Source organism: Pinus tabuliformis, chromosome X (genome assembly GCF_031772625.1).
Source record: "Pinus tabuliformis cultivar Carrire ecotype Pingquan chromosome X, CPIR1, whole genome shotgun sequence".
NCBI lineage: Eukaryota > Viridiplantae > Streptophyta > Pinopsida > Pinales > Pinaceae > Pinus > Pinus tabuliformis.
Genome location: NC_142308.1, coordinates 107,355,187 through 107,377,228, shown reverse-complemented (window position 1 = coordinate 107,377,228; position 22,042 = coordinate 107,355,187). Strand labels below are relative to the sequence as shown.

At 40.8% G+C, this 22,042-nt stretch overlaps 1 pseudogene; it reads right to left on the bottom strand.

Annotated features, from left to right (window-relative positions):
- Positions 1-544: 544 nt before the first annotated feature.
- Positions 545-5,761, bottom strand: LOC149138635 (putative glycosyltransferase 7; annotated as a pseudogene).
- Between the last annotated feature and the right edge of the window lie 16,281 nt (positions 5,762-22,042).

Genomic DNA, 22,042 nt, shown 5'->3' with positions numbered 1-22,042 from the left:
TGGGTTTTGCTAATTTAGGTCAATATGGGTAACATCATCTATGCACATGGCATCAATTTGATGATTACATTGATAGGCTGAACTCAGGGAATGGGTTTATAAGTTGTCCCTCTATTTTTGTTGAATTTTTGAGCACTATTTTGTTTATGGATTTGATTCGACCTCATCATTTCATGGAGAGACAATGATACCAGGTAATTGACAGTAATTTGGAGTTGTGTAGGATATTTTCCATTTTGTACGCAATTTCCAACCCAACAATCGCCAAATCTCCCATTATTACAATATTTGGGTGCCTATTGTAGTAGTTATTGGTTATCAGTTTGGAGATTTATCCCAACAGGCCATGATCTCTCTTCTTGATGTATGTGATGGTTTAAAATTGAGGAATATGGACTTGTGTGTATGGCATCTCATTAAATGATCAATGGCTGATCTCCCTTTAATCTTTATGTACATTCAACAATATCATATTTTGACTTGTTATACGTATATTTCATATTATAACTTGTTAATTTTCTTCTTAATCTTTATGTATATTCAACAGTATCATATTTTGTTTTGACCTGTTATATGTATATTTCATATTATAACTTGTTAATTTTCTTCTTAGATGTCCACTATGGCAAACACTATCCACCATGCAGACTCACCTGCCCGGCATTCGCAGGGCAAGTTGAAATCATTCATGGTTCATGGTGGTTCCAACCTATTTGGTGATACTTTGAGTCAGTTCCATTTAATTTTGTAGCAATCTTATCTTCCATTGTCGGAATCTAGTGATATAAGAATCGAAGTTTCTATTGATCCAAAACTTTAATTGACATTTCGATATAGGTTGGGGCAAAAGTTTAGCATAACTCAAAGTTTGGGTCAGTTCCGTCTAATTTTGTAGCAATCTTATCTTCCATTGTCGGAATCTGGTGATATAAGAAATCAAAGTTCCTATTGATCCAAAAATTGCATTCTTATTAAATTTGTGACTAGAAAAAGTTGGTATTGTCTATAATATTAACTTGTATTTGAACCTTAGTATAGCATTTAGTTAAATGATCAATTACTGATGTTTCTTAATTCATTAAGAAACCTAATTTCTTTCAATATATTTGATATATTTTAGCCTCTTGCAAATTTAGTTACTAAGAGGATGAAGTATCTCATTACAGTCCATTACAACCAATTTCCTGGGAAGATGTTAAGTTTCTTTTATGGGGAAACCAGAGTTTAGAAGTCTAACTGTCATCTTCATATTCAGGGGCTCTACATGGTGAAGTAATCTTTATATTCAGGGGCTTACTTTGATGAACTATTTGCATGGTGATTCCCTGTTTGAATATTTCAATCAGATTCTTAATAAATACCTACTCCAAGATAGATTGTGTTGAACCATCTTCGAGAAGGTTTCAGCGATATCACTAGTCTATGCCATTCATGGTTTCAGCCTTGCTCAGTGATGATTCTGGCCCAGTGATGATTAATAATTGATGTCTTTTATATATTTTGATTTCTGGTTATTTAGCACCTAATTACTGGATGTTGAGAGGGACACACACTCTCAGCACATAGATGTTTAATAAATTTGGGATAAAACCAATGGTTATTTAGCACCTAATTACTATATGTTGAGAGGGACCCACACTCTCAGCACATAGATGTTTAATCATCTCAGCCTCCTTAGGTGATAGATATGTCTGAGAGATTGAGTGCCACCACCGAGACATCCATGCTTTTGAATGGCTTAACTAGAGGGAATGAACCATTTCAGGTTTCACTATTTGTAGCATCTAATAATGCACAAATTCACATATCTGCACTGTCAAAATCTGTGCAAACAAATGTTCCTGACCCTCTGTACCATGAGATGTTGAGGATACTGAAGGAACAGGAGCGAATTAGAAAGCCTCATGAAGAAGAGGTACTTCTAGAATATTTCCATATAACTTCTCTATTCTAAATTTGCTAAATTTGTTGTGCAAGATTTGGTAAGTTTGCTTTCTGCTATTGCTAGATTTGTTCAACCAATATTTATTAGTTTACCTAGATCCTGATGTTAGCTTATTGGAACCTACTTAAGTAGGTATGTGAACTTGGAGCATCATTTTAAGCTCACTACATACATTTCTTTCTATTTATGGCATAATACACGAATCATAGTTCAGTTTGAGAAGGAATTGGAAGAGCTGAAGAGATTTTATCTTTTTTTGGTGACTTGTATTATTAGCATTCTCAGTTAGCATTTGATTTCAATTTTATGTTGATTGCAAATTTGCAAACCATGTCTCAAAACTTCATCTCACATCATTCACTCCCTGGGAGGAGAGCTTGGTGAAATCCTAATCATATATTTGCCATTCCAAGCATAGTTTTCAAAACTGGTCGATCTGAACCGGAAACCAGTCAAATCGGTGAGTTCATTAGCCCTAGCCATCAAACCAGTTGGAAACCCGGTTTTCTGAGCAGCTAGTGGATGAAAAACATGTAGGTAGTAAAGAAGCCCTGGAACTACTCAAAAGTCTAGATCTTCCTTTGGATTCTCCTTGCACTAAAAGTACCTGATCCTCAAGAAGCTGGCAAACAAAGAGAGCTACGAGGAGGTGGATGCCATTTTGACAAGGATACTTACATTCTCAAAATTCCCAACAATGTCCAACCAATAATACTGAAAAAAATAGTCATTCTCAATATAAATCTTGTTGGTCCATTTCTTCTTCTCTTTGATCATAAGATAAACAAGAGCAGACTGGTCATCAGAATCAGTTAGAGCTCTGTCAGGCAGCACATCAGTTAAAATCTTAGCAAAGGACTCATACAGAGGACTCTGAGGCCCCATCACAGCCCACCTCTCCATGAAATCCATGGACCATTCACAGTTTCTCATAAGAAAAACCCCTGCATTGATTCCCAACCAGCTCCTTTTCTTATAAACATTTTGCTCCCATCCATGGACTATGAAATTGAAGTCCTTGTACTTCTCCAATGGGTGCTCAAATTCCATGTCTGTGATCACAGCATCTGAGTCCATCCACCATATCCACTCAGCTTCAGGGTGAGCCACCATGGCTGCCCTAATCAAAGGAATTTTGGCCCAGAAAGTGTACATTTTCTGATTAAGGAGGATTGTGTTGTAAAACATGTCCAAGCCATGGATCTTGCAGTAATCCTGCTTGTTTTTGAAGCACCTCAGAAGCAGATGATGATGGGCCTTCAACCATTTTTGTCTCTTGAGGTAAAGTCAGAATCAACATAGAAATTATCAGAACTTTTCTCCCACTCATCCATTGACCGATACAAGGATTCCTCTTCTTTGCCATTCATTTCATGTTCATTGCTCTGATTCTGTTGAACAACAGAACTCACATTTTGATTTTCTTGAGTACCAGCAGTCACATTGGTATCATCAAACCTCTGGATCCTGAAATTCCATTGTGCTGAAGATTGTTGTGCTTCAATTGTGACAGCTCTATAAGCAATTCCATAAGAGAAAATTCTCCATAAACTCCAACAGAGTACCATAGCAACAATGTCCAGTGCCCAAAACATGAAAAAATCACAAAGTTTCCTCTTTTGCACCATATTGGCAAACATAATTTCAAACTGTGAAGCTTTGACCATGAACCCTCTATCTCTGTAATAGGGTTTTGCTTCACATCTGCCACAACTCATCCACTCATCTGTTTTACTTTGTAATATAAACAAATACAACCATGGGATGAATCGAAAGCCTCATTATTCTCTCCCTTATGTAAGTTCACATCAATGCTAAAGTAATCATGATGGGGACTTGTGGCCAAATTATGCAAGAATTAAAATGACAGTTAAGAGAAGAATCTTTCACCGACTTGAAACTCAGCTCTCTATATGGTGGTCGATACCTTCTGTTGTTCACCTGTAACATCCATTCACTATGTGGCCAAACACAGCCCATCTGTAAAAGTGGTTGTGATTTTTTTTGAGGTATGTTATTATATTTATTAAGGAATCATGACAAAACAAAAGTTCAGGTTGTGAAATCATTTTCACAGCAAGTTATGTAATGTTTCTGGCACTTTTTTATTCATTTCATCTGTTCTACTCTGTAATATAAACAAATACAACCATGGGATGAATAAAAAGCCTCATTATTCTCTCCCTTGTGTGAGTTCTCATATCAATGCCAAAGTAATCATGATGGGGACTTGTGGCCAAATTATGCAAGAATTAAAATGATAGTTAAGAGAAGAATCTTTCACCAACTTGAAACTCAGCTCTCTATATGGTAGTTGATACCTTCTGCTGTTCACCTGTAACATCCATTCACTATGTGGCCAAACGCAGCCCATCTGTAAAAGTGGTTGTGCTTTTTTTTGAGGTATGCTATTATATTTATTAAGGAATCATGACAAAACAAAAGTTCAGGTTGTGAAATCATTTTCACAGCAAGTTATGTAATGTTTCTGGCACTTTTTTATTCATTTACAAAGCGCACTATTCGAATTAGTGCATTATTTGATATAAAGCAGTTTTGTGTTTGAAATTCATTTTATTTTAATTAGCTTCATGAGAGATTTTCAGGCCACTGACACCTACTTCTTTGTAGGTCATGACAACATTTATGCCATCCCCACCTGCAGAATAACAGACCTTATTAGCTTCTTGTTAAAATATTATGCTTGTTCTTCTTAGTTTTAGCTTATTTCTATTTTAGTTATTGACTTCCTCTTTGAGTTTCCAGGAGACTGATATTGGTAGACAAGTGAATGGACTGCGAAAAAATTCTTGTGCTGACATTCGAAAGCTAGTAAAAGAGCTCATAAGGTCAGTTCACTTTTGGTTCACGAAGGTTCTTGTTCGTTTTCTTGCATGACTTTGCAGAAGTGACAAATAGGAGCACCGATAATATTTCACTATATCTTAGTGGGTTTTGCAAATATTATTACATGGTCATCTGCTTTCATCATGAATGATCCAGGGTAGATACCTTGAGAGTTCATGATCTTCAGAATATCCAGTGTATATGGTCTCACCCCACTTCAGTACTAACAACACAGCCAGTTTGTTGTCATGCCTTGTGGGCTGCCTTTGGCTTGGGTTTATTTGCTTCATCTTACTTTGTTTAAACTATAATTTTATTGTGTATGATTTCACTGACACCTACTTCTTTGTAGGTCATGACAACATTTATGCCATCCCCACCTGCAAAATAACAGAGTTTCCAGGAGACTGATATTGGTAGACAAGTGAATGGACTGCGAAAAAAGAGCTCATAAGGTCAATTCACTTTTGGTTCACGAAGGTATGTCGTCCTAGGGGCCATGAGAAGAATGCTGCTTCCGAAATCTCGAGGTCTATTTGGGGAACGCTACTTCAACAACCACTTCTCTTACTGGCTCGGTCGCGCCAGTGCAAAAAAGCATTCTACCCCACTCAATGCAAGGACTTGTTGCCTCGCAGCTTCCCTTATTTTGGTTATTTCTCAATCTTGTGATGTTTTATTATGCAACAATAAGGGCATGTAGAGGAATATCTCTCTCCAATTAGCTCTGCAAATCGAGCAGGTACATTGTTTATCTTATTTATAAGACAAATCCATTGCTTCATGGATGCCACTTTTGGACAAAAAGTTCAAATATGGTCAACACCGAACAAAGAATGAGTTGACATGAATCAAAAGTGAAAATTGGATATGTGCTTCTCTACTTCTCATTTGACAGGATTCTTATTTTGTAACACATTGGGGAACCTAAGGCAATGTTTGACCATCATTTTTTTTATTGAAGTAAATCAATTTTCCTTGGCTTGGCCCTTCAAGGAAAAGATAAAATTAATTGTTTAAGTTTAGGCACAAAATGTCAAGTTTGTTCCCAAAACGTGAATATAACGAAATCCTCGACTTATCTATCCAAGGAAAAGATAAAATCAATTGTCAAGCACAAAATGTCTTAGTCTGTTACCAACCTATAAATGCACTAACAAACATTATAAGAGAATATATATTCTAATGATTGAGAACATCAAGAAGGCTATATAGACTTCACTAAGGGTCCTCGTTCCATTGAGTGAATTTTACATATCATTATTGTGTTCTTGCTTGGCTTGTTTTTTATCTTTCAATTGAATCTCTAACCTTCTAACTAGCTTTAAAATTATCTGAGCTAAAGCAAATTAACATTTGTCTTTTTTTCTTTGGGAAAATTTTATAATTTCATTACTTTTTTTTTAAGTTACAATAGTATATTATTTACATGTTTTTCAAGCATATTTTTTTTTAACAATCTTTATTTAGAACATTTCAATGTTTAACTCAAAAAAAAAGTCTAGAGGAAAAAAACTTGACTTATTCACTCAAAGGATGTATATCCCTGGTTGAAGGTATAGGCTTTACTTTCTAGAAATAAAATATATAAAATGATCAAAATTGCTAGAGAGTAAATTTTGATAGGAAATAAGAAAGACCTTAGAAAAAAGTATCTTTTGATCCTATCATTAATTCATTAATAGGAGAGTGACAATATTTGGAAATGTCCTCGTTCCTATTTTCTATTATTATCGGGTACTACGCTGCATCAAAACTCCAATTTTGGATAGAATATCAATTTCTATGTTTCTCTCCTTGTACACAAGTCAAAGAGCAATATGGTTGAAAAACACTCTCAAATCTCCGATCTTTTCCAAGACAAAATTAACACATCGTGACATTTTTGTTCATGTTTTACTAGTTGATGGCAACGTTAGAATCATTAAACACCTCTAAACTATTAATTCCTTTTTGCTTAGCCATTAATAATACTAGTTTTAGTGTCATCAATTCTACACAATTATTTGATCTCCTCCCTCAATCTGGTCTTAAACTTAACAAAATGTTTATATTAAAATCCTTAAAAACTGAAAATGCTATTAATATTCTTAGTTTGAACAACATTATGTGCATTCAAAAATAAAATCTGTATTATGACCCTCGCATTTTGAAGAATTTTGTAAGGAAAAGAGGTGAATCATATACCAATTTAGACTAAAATGTATATTTTTATGGTCATAGCTATCTCTTACATGTTTTGGAGGTTTTTCCAATATATTTTTCAGTCTAATTTGCCCAAAAATCTAGCAAGGATTTTTTGGAATCACGAGTTGAGTTATGTTGAGGGATTTTTTAGTGTGTTGAATCTATATATGTAGTCAAAAACCAAAATTTAAACAACAAAAATCAAAATTTGACCAAATTTGTTTTCGTTTAATTCCAACCAAGAACTCCAAAACATATAATAGTTAGACAAGTACTATTCTTAAGTTGTCTTTGTTATTTTTCATTTGTACATGAATATGTATTGATATGCTCAAAATCACATAGCCACTCGGTTCTCAAAGAATGTGACAAACAATTTTGTTTGTTCTACTGCAAATGAAAAGATTGCATCATAAGTTGGCTTTGAGGATGTTTATGACATTTCCCCTTAACTCTTGCCATGGAGATGTGTATCATGTAGTTGTAAATTGTAAAGAAGAAGTTATAGTATATTTGCATCTCTTTCTTGAATTTCTAGTCTTTCCTCTTTGCTTTACTTTGTTTATTATTCATCCATTTGGTGCTTCATGGCTAGTTTTCATATTTACATTTAAATGAGATATTGATGTTGCTATGAAGTAGATGAGTTTTATTGTCTAAATCCATAGAATTGAAGTAGATGAGTTTCTTTTTTCTAAATCCATAGATTTGAAGTAGATGAGTTTTATTGTTTAAATCCATGGAATAATTTTTTTAGATAATTTAGTTTGATAAAATCTAAGTAACATTTTTTGAAAAAACAACATAAGTTGCTACAGTTGCCCTTTTATTCTGTCTAGTGGTTGTACAATGTAGACACAGTTTCTTTCTTTAAGTTGAAGAGAAAGGCCACCTCTCCGGGTTTTAAATCACTTTGAGATTGAGTTGTACTTAAAACAAATATAATATACAATACCACAAATAACTAGGCTATGAATATTTACTTGTAGAGAAGATCATTCTCCCTCCTTTGCTTCAAGACTAAAAGCTTATGGTTTTCCTTGAAATGGATCTCACCATTTTCTTCATGTATAAAAGATGAGTCCTATTTTAGACCCCTTCATGATATCTTGAATTTCAAATTTATTGAAAGCTTGTACACTTCAATTGAAGATATATACATATTCAGAAGGGAAACTATGTTCCCTAAAAAGGCACCTCAAGATATTCATATTCATTTATCTTTGGTTCTTTGATGATTGTTTGTTGTACTTAAACTTTAAAATTCAATTGTTAAATGTATATAATGAGGTGATTATGTGCTTTATGATGATCTGCAGTTGCTCCAATAAACTTATAATGTGCAATGGGAGCAGTTGCACCAATAAACTATGTATAACTAGTTGCAAGAAGATGCAATAACTCTTGAATGCATAAGGTATTTGTAAACTACTCCATGGAATGTAAGAGGTGAATGATCAATTGCATTTGAAAGAGGAGGAAATGTTCTTATCCTCTTTCCTCAGTTTGGAATCTTGTGTTTACAAAGACATTTGTTGTCTTTTGAAAAGAAAATTATTCTGAGTGATATCTCACTAATAATATTTGGAGACACTATCATGTAATGCTATATGCCTTTGCAATGGTTTCACAACTACATTTTGGTATACTATGTCGTTTATGTGGTTTTGTGGGTTTTATCTGACTATATCGATGATTTCCACTTTATATGTATTATTGTTGGGCTTCAAAATGTCATACAAATATCACTCATTAAAATACATTTTTCACCTAGTATGCTTCCATTATATCACTCATTATTCACTACCATGTCACTTCATTTTCCCTATTGTTCATCATTTATGGGTCTCATTTATATCTTCCACATATTAGTTATTTTCATGCATTTTTAAGAGAAATTCTTGATTAAATATTAGAAAATAATATATTTTACTTCATATATGGAAAGTGGATTGTTTTTTTGACGTGTAGGTACAAAGGAAGCTTCCAAGACACCTTTATGTGACCTTGAATGATCGAATTCGAATTTGATAAGATAAGCCTCATGGAGAAGATCAAGGACAAAAGGGGGTTATGTGTCTAGATGGTTGAGAGATGTATGGAACTAAAGTGAGATTACTGGATCATCATTATGAGTTTGTTATCTCATCCCATTGTATAAAAGAGAGTACAATCTCCACCATTTGTAATTTAGAGTTCCATTTGTAATCTTAGAGTTGGTTTGTAAATCATGATGGAGATTTTGAAATAAAGAATCATACTTTGATTTTGTTGCTTCTACATTTGAGTCTCCTTTGAAGTGGTGTGCTTGTGGAGTTATGGAGGGCCCCCATGGCCTCACTTGCATGCTTATTTTAGGTATAATTTAATTTATGTTTTTATTTCATTTCAGCTTTTAAGTTCTTGTTAGATATTCTAATTGTTGGAAGAAATCTTAAAATTCATGTGTTCTTGTAAGGGAACCATAAGATCTTCGACAAATTAGGAATCTCTCTAGTTCGTTTAGTTGTTCGAAGAAATCTTAAAGTTCATGTGTTCTTGTAAGGGAACCATAAGATCTCCGACAAATTAGGAATCTCTCTAGTTTGTTTAGTTATTGGAAGAGATCTTGTCGAATGTGTTCTTGTAAGAGAACCAATAGATCTCAGACAAATTAGAAATCTTTCTAGACCTATAGGTGGTACTTCTAAGTTTACCTTCCCGGGTTGACATTAATTGAACTCTAATTTGCATCTGCATTTTAGACCAAACAATTTGGCGCCGTTGCCGGAGAAGTGCAACTAGAAGGATTTAGTAATTATTTTATGCATTTGTTTTTATGGACTAATTTGTGGAACTTGGTGACAACGGGTTCATAAAGGAGTTCAACGTTTGGAGCATTTTTATTTTCGCACATAGTTAATTTAAATTTAGTTTTTATTTTAAACCCCCCATTTCTCACTAATCCATCTACGGATGAAGAATTTGACAATGTTGAATAGGTACTTCTTGGAGAGCAAGGACAATAACCTTGAGCCAACTCTAAGACAAGTTACTCACATACTTGCAAATAATAAGGTAAAAAATTTAAAGCATGATGTGAGCATGTTCAAACTTTTAATCCGTAGATGGCTTCATTGGAAGCATTCTTTTACCTAGGAAATAAACAAATCTTTCAAGCAAGATAAGTAGAATAGATTAGAAAAATAAAAATGAGATCTCATTAGAAGTCATTAGAAGTCATTCTCATTAAAAGTTTTTAGTCTTAATCTCATTAAAAGTTTTTAGTCTTAATCTCATTAGAAGTTTTTAGTCTTATTTTCAAAAATAAAAATAAAACATCATGAATAAATTCAATGGCACAGTAAGAGATGCTTCATCTTCGCATTTCTATGTTTTGTTTCTGTATCACGGGTAAGCCAGGAGCTTGATTATCAGAAAGCTTTGTCTTCCGAGAGTCTAAACGCCCCCGCGACATTGCAGAAAGAGTATAGATGAATGCGAGGTTATGTCACAAATCTTGATTGTGTTTATTATCCATCCACACTAACCTGCATAAATAAAAAATTAATTCAAGAAATTAGTATGCTCTCTTCCTGCGCTTTAAGCGATCAGGAAGATCAGAAAATCTATTGAATTATTTAAAAAATAATAAAAAAATCTTGCTAGAAATTTAATTTCAGATCTGCCATGGATCGTTTGAGTCCTAATAAAAATAATAATAAAAACATTAACAAAATAATAAATAATAAACAAATAAAAATTAAACTAAAAAAAAGAGAAATAAACCCCAAAATAAATAATAAAAAATAAAAAATAAAAAATAAAAAAAATACGCATATGGGCCGACTGTTAAACCTACCAACCGAGGACCACATCTAGATTTTCATATCCGCCCGGCCAGGACGAGGAACCCTTCAGGATGCACCCATGATCCAATGAAACCGAGGGCTTGTGAACCTAAGGTAGGCGGCAGCGGGAGCTGCAAGTATGCACAACGGGTGGATTCGATCTGGGGCGCCTGGTTCTTCTTTAGCGTCTACTTCCAGCTCGCCCTGACCGACAAGGCAAAGAACAAGCTTGGTGCCGACCCTTCCTCTGTTGGCGCTTCTGTTGGGCCCGTGGTCGTTTTTGACAAGTCGGACCTGCACTTGGACCTGTTCCTCGTCCAACACGACATGGAGAACATGTACATGTGGGTTTTCAAGGAGCGCCCAGAGAATGCCCTGGGAAAGATGCAGCTGCGCAGCTACATGAAAAGGGTTGATAAAAACAACAATTAGAAGTGAGAATTCCGTGACATTGCGCATGATATTTCACATACCTGCTTTCACTTTGGTTGTTCTCAAGGTTGCTGGTCGATCTTCTAGAATAACGATGATGGGCACAATAATCCTTTCTCCTGTGTTGAAGGAATAATCTCTGAAAATGCAGTTCTTTCTCCGGTGTTAGAGGAATGGTTGGAAACAGAAAAGCGTGACACAAGGAAGAAAACCAGAAGATGGCCTCTCTTACTCGTGCTATGCGTGGGCTGATATCAGTAAAACTGGGTAGGCAGATCAATGAGAGTGGTGCACTTTTCCACCACTGAAAGGCGATGAATTCTTGAAGAATGCATTTTTCAAGGTAAAAAATTGAAACAACTTTAAGGATTTTTACAGAAGGAAAAGATCACAATTGATCATGATAATCCTCAATAGATTTTGTGAATAATTTCATTCCACCGCCTTCTCCACCACCAGCGTGGCCGTTCCTATCCTACCTCAACCCTTCATATGCCTTCAATCTCGCCATATTTTGTGTTTTCTTTTGCATTTGTTTTGCTTTTCTTTTGATTTGATTTGATTTGCATTTACTTTTGTATTTAATTATATACATTTAGTTCTAATTATAGTTAATGTTTGTTATATTGTTAAAATTGTATTAATTATATTAATATATTAGTATATAGATATAATTGTAATAATTGTTAAAGTCGTAATTTGTTATTTGTTATGTAATTTGTTGTATATAATTATTGTTATGAATTTTTAATTGTAATTTGTTATGTTATAATAAATGATTGTATTAATATATTGTTTTATAATGTTAGGTTATGATTGTTATCATTTAAAAAAAAAATTGTTATGTCTTTTGAGAGAGTTATTGTTTTGAAGGATTTAAAGGGTGAATATTGGCATAAAACAAAACTTTGGTGGTATGCAAATTGAGAGAACCATGAGAATTATAGGAACTGGTTGAAACTGCAAGAGTTGGTACCAGTGCAAAATTAAAAAAATAAAAATAAAAATTCCACAAAATTCACGCAGATTTGAAAATAAATAATGGAACACTTTGTTACACAGTAATTTGTCACTGTCTCCCTGTCAGTCACCCTACTGTGTCAAGAATTCACAATAATCAAGTTCATGCCTTCTGAATTGGCCAAAAACCCATTTTTCCAAAGTTTTCCTCATCAGCGCGTCTGTTTCTAAAATATCCGCGATGACTGGCGGCTCGTAATGTATTCAGTGCGCTGCCAGCGCGGAAGCACATCACTTTTCCGCGCTGGTCGCATTTCATGAGCCAGCGCACCTCTCCTTTGTATTGGGTCGCGCTGACATGACTTTCCTAGTTATTGAGGCACGACGTCAGCGCGTCAGTTACCTCATAATCCGCGCTGATCCTGTTTGGGCGAATTTGTTCCAACAGCCAGCCTTCCAGATAACTCCAGGCTTGGTTGTTGGCTTTGTGAGTATCGACTCCCTTCTATGGCATGTCTGTTCGACCCTTTGCAACCACTTCCCTTAAGGATAAGCTCATCCTTCCACCCTTTTAGGAGGCTCCTTCTCCTATATAAACTTCCACCATTACCATGAGCAGCTAGTTTGGAATAGCTTGGATTGTATAGAGCTTATAGTGCCCAGATTGCTGCTACTATAGGTATTTGGTGTGCTAGGTGTGGAAGTGATTGATTGCTTAGGGAAGGTTGTTGTGTGTTACTTGTGTGAGAGAGAGAGTTGCTTGTCTTGGGAGAATCATTTCCAAAGGTGAATGCTTGAGACACTTGCTGACCGGCCCCTCCTGAGAAGGTTACCGACGTCAGAACATTTGGTTGTACTCTTCTCTGTTTGATTAATAATAGATGACTGCTATTATTGTTCCATTCTCATTTGTCTATGCAATGGTTAATGTGAATTACATCTTTTCTGACTGATGTATGGTTGCTTTTATTAGATTTCACGCTTGTGTTTGTTTCCTCTTCGTGTGTGTAGGTATCTATTCGCGGGGATCGCGGAGGATCGTGACCAGCCGAAGCGAAGGAGCGAAGGCGGCATCTCTTCGTCAAACGACAGCGCTGGAATCCAAGTAGGTGCTCTTTACCTCTTGTTTAATTGCAATTAGGAACATGCGTAGTAGCATTGGCTGATTGTTGCTAGACCCTTGCTGGGCTAGTAGGGATCGCCTCTATCCGTAGAGGGGATTTACCTCTCCAACAATTTGGCGACTCCGCTGGGGATCAACCTTTTTGTCTCTTGTGTCCACTCTTTGTACTTGAATTTGATTTTTCTCTCTTTTCGAGTTTTGGGGATTGTTTCTCTGCTTGTAGCCTTCCTGGGTCTATCTGGGAAGTGTATTGACTGTTAAAAGACTTTCTACCTTTGGTTTGGGAGTTTTCTGCCTTGATTCTACTCGTTTTCACCTTCGTCGCGGTTTAATTCAGAACAGACGCGCTGACGTTGCACCCCTGTTTCTTTGTTATCTTTGTCATCGCGCCTGTACGATTAATAGTCGCGCTGACCTCGTTTTTAGAGACAGCGCGCTTTATCCGTGTGCTTCCGCGCTGACATCGCACACCTGCGTCTTTGTTCTCCCTGTCATCACGCCTGTGTGATTAATAGTCGCGCTGACCTCGTTTTTCTGAGACAGCGCCCTTTATTCGTGTACTTCCGCGCTAACGTCGCAAAGTTGCTACAGGCCTCCTCTTTTCAGCGCCGAGTTGCTGAAGGCTACCCGCGTTGATCCTGTAGAATTCATTTTTGTCCAAATTAGCCTCCTGAACTTGTTGCTTTAGCTTTCCCCTCTTCTCTCCACTTGGTTTGTGACTTGTTTTTCATTACCTGAACTCTGAGCCGCTTGTTTGTGAAGTCTTGTTCCACAGGGTTTCGTTTTTGCTCATCTTTCGGTTTTGCAAATACCTTCCTCTTTGCTTTCGCTGCTTGGTTTGTATTTCCGCCATCACTCTTACAGTTGCTAGATTGTGTTGAGTCTCTAATTGACTGGTTGCAACTCTCATCCTTCGGGTGTTTGCCTTTTTCCTTTGATTTCGCATTCTAGCCCTAGGGCATCTAGTGGCTGTGCGCGTGTCAAGCCTTCCGTAAGGATCTTGTTTTCTTGTTGGACCAGCCGACTTCAGATTTGTTTTTGCACTCGTTCAATGATTGTTGAAGTGTTTTTGGTCGTGTTTCCGAGTGGTTTTCGCTTCCTCCTTGTTTGAATCCTTTCTTGTCTTGCCGAGCTTAGATCACATAGCTCGCGCGGAACTTAGTTCTTCCTTTTGATTTGGAAGCCTTGGTTGGATGTTTTGGGAGCTTTGTGTGCTTTCATTGAGTGATTTGCTTGGTGTTCTGGTTCCTCCAAATTCATTTAGATGCTTTGTGCCATTGGAAGAAAATCAAACTAGTAGCTTTGCTTTTGAGAATTGAAAAGGAAAAGAACATTTCGTTGATTTGCATTTTCAAAAGAAAAAGTTTCCTTTCCTTGCCTTTAGCTGCATTAGGTTGTTTGATTGCTTGTATTCGTTTTGTTTGATTAAAAATCTCTTTACCCTTCTCATAGCTAGAATTCATCGAACAAAATGGTATTCTTTGGCATGTAGCTTGCATCTAGGTAATTGTGAGAGAACATAGGATAGGGCCTGAAATCGAAACTTAATTTCAAGATCAACTATAAAATGAACCGAATGAATCTAAAAACGCATTGGAACAAAACGCAAACATCTAGAGGTCTAGGTTAGAGACGTGTTCCGGCGTCTTTAAACATAGTCACTGTTGTTTCACATTGTGGTTGGGTGATTCCTCCTTCTGTGACTCGATAGTGGTCTAACACGGACTGCGCTCCCACGTACCGTCGCGTATATAGGGAGACCCCACTAGGCTTTTATCCTTTATCCATAGGAAGCCGATTCTGCCGCCTTGTGAACCGTAACGCACCGAACACAGCATTCGGGAAGATTGACTGCAGTACGGAAAGTCCTTGGCTCTCATACGATTGCTGAGGTGTATAAGCAGTTTTACGGGTCGCTTGGTAAACCTTATACCTAGAGTCTCCAGAGCAGTCACTTTTGATCCTTTTCGGACTCCCTAAATGAAAAGGTGCCTGTGAGCGTCTTGTCACTTCGTGCTCATTAAACATTCGAAGGAGACTGGAGTCATCTTTTCGTCCTTTTCTCAACTCTTGAAACATGAAAAGGTCAAGTTTGGTTCTTGTGTCTTAAAATTAATTCGGCCACGATAACATCACCTGATTAGATCTTGTGTGCGTTAGTTTTGAGTAGGGTCTTAATCGTTAGTTTGCTTTAGGTTTTCTAAGGGGTCTTGTCATCCTGGCTGACCCGTCAACTCCCGGTCCAAGTGATCAAGGTTCTCCATCTTCTGTTGCTCCAGAGGTACCAGTTGTAAGTGGTACTCTTCCCATTGTTCCGAGTATCCAGCCTATCAACGTACGTGCCCCAGGCGACGAAGATTACATAGAAGATTGGAATCCTATCTGGGAGCCTGACAGCGATAATACCCCCCGTACTCCTCTCGGTATGTCGTCTCCGATGTCTACTTCCCCCATGGATGAGACAGCTTCCAGCACAGGTGAGACACCCGTGGTGACGGATATTGAAACTCCGATCCCGGCTTCCTCTCCACTCCCTCCACGATATCAGTCAATGAGGGATAGGATAGCCGCTAGAACTACTTCTACGACTATATGGGATCCTAGTCTTATTGCCACCACCGGGCCCTTTGTTTCGCGACCTCTTAATACACCTCTTACTTCAGGGCTTAACACGCCCGTTACCTCAGTTCCCACCAATCCAACCGTTTGTGTAGCACGCTCGACTCCGGTCATCAGTGCTGTACCAGCATCCTCATCTGTAAACCCTGAAGCTGGGCCCTTTCCTGGTGGCATTCCAGGAGCAGGGCCGTATGATGCCCACGGGCAGCCCATTGTGGACCCAGATTACGATGGTCCACTCTTTTATTATGATGCGAACGGCGAGTACCTCGAGAACGTTTCGTCCCTGCCTCGTCGTCCTTTCGAGGAGAACCAGGAACCGTTGAATGTTACGTATGATCCCATTACTCATGTTTTTCATGGGCGCCGGGATCCTCCCGGACAGCCTCAAGGACCACCCAATCAAGGTCAACCACCTTATGTGCAAACCCCTCAGGGGCAACCACTTTATGGCCCGCCTTACCCAGGACAATCTGGGGGCCCACAGGGACAACCCTACCAGGGACAACCCTCGGCCGTTGGAGGTCCGTCGTACTCATATCAAGGTCAACCTACTGGATATCCAGGGCAACCTGGTACCCAGCAAGGTTACCCAACTGGACAACCCGGGCAGCCTTACCCTCAACAAGGCCAACCCGGTTTCCAGCAAGGGTACCCATCTGGACAAACTGGGCAAATGTATACTCCTCAAAATCAACCAGCAGTCCCGCAGGGATATCCTCTTGGGCAGGGGGGGCAACCCTACGTTCAGCAGGGTCAACCCACTGCTCAACCCATCCATCCTTCTGGGCAAGGGGGGCAGCCTGCTATACAGCAAGGCCAACCCTCTGCTTAGCTTACGCACCAAGGGGGGCAGCCCGCTATACAGCAAGCCCAGCCCTCTGCTCAGTCTGTGCACCCTGGGGGGCAGATAGGCCAACCTTCTATGCAGCAAGGTCAACCCGCTGTCCGCCCTAATTGTCCATCTGGACAAGCTGGCCAACCTCAGGGTCAACCAGCTATCCAGCCAGCTCAGTCATCCGTTCCGCAAGGACAACCCTTGGTGGCTCACAGACAACCTGGTACCCAGCAAGTCCATCCTGCCGGCCAACCAGGTCCACCTCAAATCCAACCAAGTCAACCTTCGGGACAGATGGTTCAACCCCAGCCGGTTCAAGGACATTACTCTGGGCCTCAAACTCAAACGGGTTATCAACCTTCTTACCAGACGCAGCCTCCCTATCAGGCTCAGTATGGGGCCCAGCAACCATATGGCTACCAACAACCCCAGGGGAAAAATCAGTTTGCTCCTTATCAAAATTATCAACAGCCACAGGTCACTCCTTACCAAAATTATCAGTATGGTGCACCTGTGGGGCAAGCTGCTAATACGTGGGGAGCTGGGGGGCAGACACAGGGACAGCCGTCCGCATATGGCCAGAATCCGTATGGACAGAACCCCTACGGACAAGCTCCCTATGCGCCAGGCCCTTTCGGGCCAGGTCCATCGGGACAAAGTTCTTACGCACCAGGCCCTTTTGGGCCAGGTCCGTCCGGACAAAGTTTGTGGGGGCAACCACCATCTGGTTGGAACCCTAATGTCGCCTCGAATCCGTAGCCACAAATGTCCTTTAACCCGCAGTTACCATTCTTAGCAACGTTGGAACTGCCTGATGTGTCCAAGTTAACAAATGATCCTATTTTGCATAATCCGTATTGGCCACCGGTTCCAACCAAAATACCAGGTGACTGTCCCAAGTTTGATGGCAAAGCTGGTGAAGACCCTCAGGCCCATGTAATGACTTATCACCTTTGGTGTTCATCCAACTCATGGCTTGATGATTCTATCCGGCTTCGCCTCTTTCAGAGGACTCTCACTGGTTCAGCTGCTAAGTGGTACATCGAACTGAATCGCGGCATGTTTCAAGATTTCAACTCGTTGGCTATGGCCTTTTTGACTCATTTTCAGTTACCCATTCGGTACGAGACTGGGACACATCTCCTCACGTCTCTTAAACAGGATACGGCTACGCACATATCTGATCATATACATGAATGGAGAAGGCGTCGCCACTTGATTAAATTTTGGATCCCTGATCAACTCCTGACCGACTGGTTCACGACTTCCTTTGTCCCTAAGATTGCAAAAGACATCGCAATGGGAGCATGTATAACTGAAGAGCAAGCAATCGCGCGAGCTCAGTACCTCGACTTAGTGTACTCTCAGTTGGGTACTTTGTATGAGTATTTGCCAGATGCCCCGAGGCCTGGACAGCCCAAAGCTCCACCAAAGCCTTCTGTTGATGGAGTCATTGGTTCTGTGAATTCGTCATCTAAGAAATCGACCGCGAACCCTGGGAAGCAGAAACAGGACGCCTCTAATGAAAATGCTTCTCAGGGCCAATCAATTTCTGGGACTACCTCCGAGGTAAACGCCGTCCAGTCCACCGCGGCGGATAAATCCTCGAAAGGAAAAAAGAAAGGGAAAGCTAAAGATAAATCTGGATAGCCCAAGCAGAACCCTCCTAAACCTCCTTCCAAGGAAGGAGCTAAACGAAAGCCTAAGTATCCTTGTCTCATCTGCGATGAGGATCACTACACCAAGGATTTCCCAAGGCGGTCCGAGGTTAGTCGACTTTTGAAGGGTGCTCCGGGGCCTCCTGCTGTGTTAAAAGAGCCTTTCCCTTCCCAGCAGACGCATCAGGTGGCAGATCCTTCTCAATCCTCTTCCTCGTTCGGTTCTCAAGTGTTCATGGCTGGAACGATTCCCATCCATGTTTCAACTCGAGCGAAAGATTATCCATCTCCAGCCGGGAAAGAGCCGGAGGTTCCCTCCAGCGCTCCTCCGTCCAGTTCTGGTCCCCTTCACATCAAACGGCCCAGCACTGAGACGATCCCCCGACCCCCTCCTAAAGGTGTACTCAGGAAGTCATCTTATAACCCCAATGCTCGTGCTGCCCAGCACTATAGCATTGTCGAGGACTTAGCTCAGGCTCCGTCTGCTATGTCCGCATTAGAAGTCCTCCAGAGCTGCCCCTCCCATAGGAAGTCCCTGCTATCAGCGATTGGTGGCATAGACCCGGCAGATTCGGATTTAATTTCTTTTGATCTCGAGGGTTTCACACAGAGACTGCCTCATCAGGTGGCTTTCCTTATACAGGTCCTCATCAACGGCAAAACGATCCATCGTACAGTCATTGATGAGGGTGCCTCAACCTGCATCATGTCAGTTGCTTGCTGGAAGGCTATTGGTTCTCCTGCTCTGAGCCAGTCTCCTACGACCCTGGAAGCTTTCGATGGAAGAGAATCCCGTCCATATGGTATCCTCCCACGATTGCCTATCTCTTTAGAAGGGAAAACCGTAGAAGTAGAGGTTGAAGTTGTTGACGCTAATCTCACTTACAACCTCCTCCTTGGACGAAGCTGGACATACGCCATGCAAGCCGTGGCTTCCTCCTTGTTCCGTGTCGTTCGCTTCCCCCATCAAGGAAGAATCGTCACGGTGGACCAACTGTCCTTTTTTGCTTCCTCTTCTGAAGGAAATGTGCCGTTCGTGGAGCATACCTCCAAGTCATTAGTGAGTGTGGGTGCTGGATTATTCAAAGATCCCTCCTTAATGGGAGTCTTTCCCCTCCCACCTCCGAATCTCGCCCCTGTTAACATGATTTCAGTGCGTTCTGATCCATGGGTTCTTCCTCCCTTGAATCAGGAAGACTCTTGGGGTGATATGATGCCGTTGAGTCCTGCCGAGCTCAACTACATCGAGATTGTCGCTGCATCGGCTCCCCCTCCTGAACCTGCTTTTCTAAGCAGTGTTCCCGATTCATATGATCACTTCCCTTGGTTGGGAGATGAGGCCACTTCGGATCCCCTGAAGGAATCATTTCCCTCCGATGAGGCTATCATTGAGACTATGTCTCTCGAAGAGCTCCCTTGGTTAGATCACCACCATCGCTCTTCGTTTCTCCCTCCGCATTCGGAAATGGTCGCATGTCTCGAGCGGTTTGCTTCATGTGTCCCGTCTCCACCTCTCCAAACACCTGTTCAGCTATATCAAGTGTCTTCGGAAGGCAATATGGGTAACATCACGCAGACCCAGCCTATCGACATCTCTGTCAAACCAGGGATTGTCGAGAATATTTTCATTGGAGTCACATGCACTCCTGAGGAAGTTCAACTTTATACCGCTTTATTTCGTGAATTTCGTGATGTCTTCGCATGGTCTTACGAGGAAATGCCCGGCATCGACGCTAGTATTGTGGTGCACGAGATACCTACTTATCGAGGCGCTAAGCCTGTTCGTCAGCGCTTACGTCCAGTGCACCCTCGAAAGGCTGCAGCCATCAAGGCCGAAGTTGAAAAGCTTCTTCGAGTTGGTTTCATCTATGCCATTCCCCTCACAAGAATGGGTATCCAATATAGTTCCTGTGAATAAAAAGCAGGGCACTATCCGGGTCTGTGTTGATTACCGCGATATTAATCGTGCCTGTCCAAAAGATAACTTTCCTACGCCTTTTATTGATCAGCTTATCGATGACTGCGCAAGAAGGGAGATTTATTTGTTTATGGACGGCTTCTCTGGTTACAACCAGATCAACATAGCCCCTGCAGACCAGCACAAGACAGCTTTCATTTGTCCTTGGGGCACCTTCGCTTATAAGAAGCCACCTTTCGGTCTCAAAAATGCCGGTGCCACTTTCCAGCGTGCGATGTCGTATGCTTTTCATGATATCCGACACATCGTACAGCCTTACCTGGATGACCTCCCAGCTCATTCAGCTAAACGTCAAGACCATCCATCTCATCTACGCGAAATCTTTCTCCGCTGTCGACACTTCCGTATTCGACTCAATCCGCATAAGTGTGTCTTCTGCGTAGAATCCGGCCGACTACTTGGGTTCATCGTCTCCCGGGAAGGCATCCGTCTGGATCCCCTCAAAGTCGAGGCCATTTTGAATCTTCCTCCCCCTGCCTCTTTGCAGCAATTGCAGAGCTTGCAGGGTAGAGCTAATTTTCTTAGACGATTCATTCCGAATTATGCCGAGGTGGCCAAGGGTTTCACACGGTTATTAAAGCGAGACACACCCTTTCGTTGGGATGCTATCGCCCAAGCATCTTTCGAGCGCCTTAAAGACCTTCTTGTCTCAGCTCTGCTCTTAAGAGCTCCGAATTACCACCGTGATTACACTCTCTATCTTGCTGCCGCTGACACCACCATCGGCATGGTTCTAGTGCAGGACGATGATGCCGGCACCGAGCACGTTATTTATTATCTTAGTCGCAACCTTCTGGATACGGAAACTCGCTACGCATATGTCGAGAAGTTGGCATTGGCAGCTGTCTGCGCCGTCCAACGATTCCGGCATTATATCCTGTTGCGCACAACGACCGTGATCTCTGACTGCAACCCCATGACCTACATTTTGTCACGTCAGCTGCTGGGGGGCAAATACTCGAAGTGGATTGTGATCCTCCAAGAGTTCGACTTGGAATTCACTACAGCCAAGTCTAAGAAATCTCTGGTCTTTGCTGAACTGCTCTGTTCCTTACCATCTCACTCTGCACCATCTCGTTCAGAGGAGCATATCCCAGATGAAACCTTGTTTCTCATCAGCACCCTCGACCCGTGGTACAGGGACATCATCCTATATTTGCAGACGTCTTCCTTCCGTCCAAATGTATCGAAAGATGCTCGACGGCGAATTCGTCACCAAGCTCAACCCTATCGCATTTTGGGCGATACCCTGTACCGCCTCGGCGTTGATTCTGTTCTCCGCCGTTGCTTGACTCTCGAGGAGGCTGAGCGAGTGTTGAATGACTGCCACTCTGGCGCTTGTGGCGGCCATATGTCCGGATATGCTACCGCCCAGAAGATCCTCCGTGCTGGTTATTTCTGGCCTTCCATCTTCAAGGATTGCATCCTTGCTGTACGTGCATGTCACGAATGCCAGGTTTACCACCGGAAGATGCGTGCACCTGTTGCACCACTGCACCCTGTTGTCACCGTAGGTCCATTTGCCAAATGGGGCATTGATTACACGTCCTGTAACCCTCGTTCGGCCGGGGGGCATGGGTACATTATCGTTGCCGTGGATTATTTCACCAAGTGGGCCGAAGCGA